The sequence below is a fragment of the Lacerta agilis genome, chromosome Z (genome assembly GCF_009819535.1).
Source record: "Lacerta agilis isolate rLacAgi1 chromosome Z, rLacAgi1.pri, whole genome shotgun sequence".
Classification (NCBI taxonomy): Eukaryota; Metazoa; Chordata; class Lepidosauria; order Squamata; family Lacertidae; genus Lacerta; species Lacerta agilis.
In genome coordinates this window covers 20,110,509-20,113,849 of record NC_046331.1, presented here as the reverse complement: position 1 = coordinate 20,113,849, position 3,341 = coordinate 20,110,509, and positions in this window count along the sequence as shown.

Below are 3,341 nucleotides of genomic sequence, written 5' to 3'. Positions count from 1 at the left end.
ACAAAGTGAAGCGGATAGCAAGGAAGGAAGAAACCAACCAACCACACCTCCAGAAAATCACGCCCCCAAAAGAACCACCTACATCAGTAACGTGACTGAGCCATGTGTCTTTTTCAGACAAAGCAGAGGAACAAACTTTGGTCCTCCTGTATCTACAGTTTCCCAGGCTTTGACATGCAACCAGTCAGATTTGAACTTGTTTTTCAAAACAAAATGAGCTCCCTCCTTTGTTTAGATGGAATGGCAGCATTTACTGCCACTCTAATCAAGACGCCAAGGTCTCCAGCAGCCTTATCAAAAACTAGAAATATGTGTACAAAGTTCCAAGGAACTTCCGCAGATGAGACACCAGCATGGCCTAGTATTATGTGTTTAGATTCATCATGGCTACTTTACTGTGCACAGTACAGCAAACCTTCCAAGTTTAGGAGAAAGCCTGTAGATCAGAGGTGGAGCATCTGCTTTGGATGCAGAAGGCCCCAAGTTCAGTTCCCAGTGGCATCTCCAGGAAGGGCTGAGGAGGAAATAAAAAACTGTGCCTGAAATCCTGGAGAGCTGCTGCTGTCTGGTGCAGCTTTCTAGTTTTTATAGTCCTGTTTCATCGTTTATCCTAATACCAAGCAACTTTCTCCACAAGACACGCACAGTATAGAAGAGTCTTTCTATATAAGAACACAAGTACAAAAATCCTGAAAATAAAAGGAAGGACATTGCAATAGTGAAAAGGTGACTTTTCTTCTGTATTCTTCTTTTTAACTTTTGTGCACCAAACTATACTCAACCTAGGAAAAAATGGGGAATCAGTATGTTTTCCTATGGCACACAGTGGAGGAGAGGAGGCTGAGGGGTTTGTACACCCAACCGCCTCTCCCCCCTGAGAGAGGGAGACACCTACCTCCAACATTTCCCCAATGAAAATAGGGACGTCCTATTCCATACTAATAATAATCATAGAATCTTAGAGTTGGAAGGGACCCCAAGGGTCATCTAGTCACACCCCCTGCAATGCAGGAATCTCAGCTAAAGCATCCATGACAGATTGCCATCCAACCTCTGTTTAAAAACTTCCAAGGAAGGAGAGTCCATCACCAATCATGGGAGGTCAGCTCTTACTGTGATAAAGTTTTTCAAATGTTTAGTTGGAATCTCATTTCTTGCAACTTAAAGCCATTGGTGCTACTCTCCAGATCAAGAGAAAACAAGCATGGTCCCTTCTCCATGTGACAGTCCTTAAGGTATTTGAAGATGGCTATCATATCTCCTCTCAGTCTCCTCTTTTCCAGGCTGAACATACCCAGCTCCTTGAAACACTCCTCATAAGGCTTAGTTTCTGTTATGTATTGAATTGCAGGCACAGCACAGTAACAGAGCAGTCAGGAAATAGTTAAGGGAGGTAGTGATTTTTTTTAATTAGTTTCACCTGGGTTAGATAGGCTAGCCCAAGTGCCTATATATAGCAGCAGGGCTGGGGATTTTGGTGTGTGTCTTTTACTTGCTTGCTGCCATGAATAAATATATTACTATATTACCACTGGCTGGACTCACTATATAACAGTTTCCAGATCCTTGATCCTCTTGGTTGCCCTCTGCAAACGTTCCACCTGGTCAACATCCTTCTTAAATTGTGGTGCCCAGAATTGGACACAGTATTCCAGGTGTGGTCTGACTAAGGCAGAATAGAGTAGTACTATTTCATCCCTTGATCTGAACACTATACTTCTGTTGATGCAGCCTAGAATAGCATTAGCCTTTTTTGCTGCTGCATCACACTGTAGACTCATGTTAAGCTTGTGATCCACCAAAACCCCTAGATCCTTTTCACATGTACTGCTAGTAAGCCAGGAGTCCCCCATCCTGTATTTGTGCATCTGGTTCTTCTTGCCTAAGTGCAGAACCTTACATTTGTCCCTATTGAAATTCATTTTGTTAGCTTGCACCTAGTTCTCCAGTCTGTTAAGGTCATTTTGAATTCTGATTCTGTCCTCTGCTGAATTAGCTATCCCTCCCAGTTTGATGTCCTCTGCAAATTTGATGAGCATCTCCTCAATTCCTTCATCAAAGTCATTTATAAAGACATTGAACAACAACAGGCCCAGGAGGGTTCATTTTCCAGAATGACGAGGAACCATTAATGAGTACTCTTTGGGTTCAGTCAGTCAACCAGCTACAAATCCACCTTACAGTTACCTCATTCAACCCACAGTTTACCAGCTTCCTCATGAAAATATCATGGGGGACTTTGTCAAAAGCCTTACTGAAATCAAGATACACTATGTTCACAGCATTTCCATGATCCACCAAGCCTGTAATTCCATCAAAAAGAAAAAGAAAGAAAAAATCAGATTGGTCTAGCATGACTCCTTATGCAGCCATACCAGTTTCTTAGAGGCCACCCACTTTTCTTTCTTGTTTTTCTTTCTTGTTTTATTATTTACACCTCAGCCAATCTGGGCAGCTTCCAACATATATAAAAACATAATAAAACATTTAAAAAGTCCCTATGCAGCACTGCCTTCAGATGTCTTTTAAAGGTTGTATAGTTGCTTATCTGCTTGGCTCGGGGGTCACAAACCTCCATATCATCCGACGTTTCTCTGATGAAAATAGGGATGTCCCAAGGAAAAGCAGGACGTTGCCGGATCAAATCAGAAACCTGGACAGCCTCTGTAAATCTGGGGCTGTCCCTGGAAAATAGGGAAACCTGGAGGCTCTGAAGACACAGCAATAAGAGAGGTGGCTGTCAGGTGGGGAGCAAAGGGCTTGCACAGTGGAGGAGAAGAGCAGGTGGATGGAGGAGGCAGCGATGGCACAGGCTGCAGCGGGCAGATCTGCTACCCCTCCCAGGCGGTCCAGATCCAGCATCCACAGCAGATTATTCCACTCTGCGTCATGCAAAGGCCGGCAATGCCAAAAGGGGGCAGACTCTGCAAGAAATGCAATTCAAGGTAAACCATTGAAAAGTGATGCATGTTTTTTTGGGTGGGGGGTCTTAATTTCACATTTCTGGCTCAGGGGGTCTGAACTGGCAGTGAGAGAGCAGGAACATGACCTTGGCACCATAGCTGATAGCTAGGTCCAGTGTGAAAAATGCTGATTCCATGCTGGGGAACATTAGGAAAGGAATTTAAATTGAAGTTGCTGATATCATAATACAAATCTATGGTGTAACCGTACTTGGAATGCTGTTTACAGTTTAGGTCCCCTCGCCATAATAATAATAATAATAAGGCAGTAGAGTTCAAAAAGGTTCAGAAAAGTGAAACCAAAATGAACATTATAATAAAAGATGAGTGAAAATAAAAGAAGAATGAATCTAGGAATAATACACATTACTATACAAT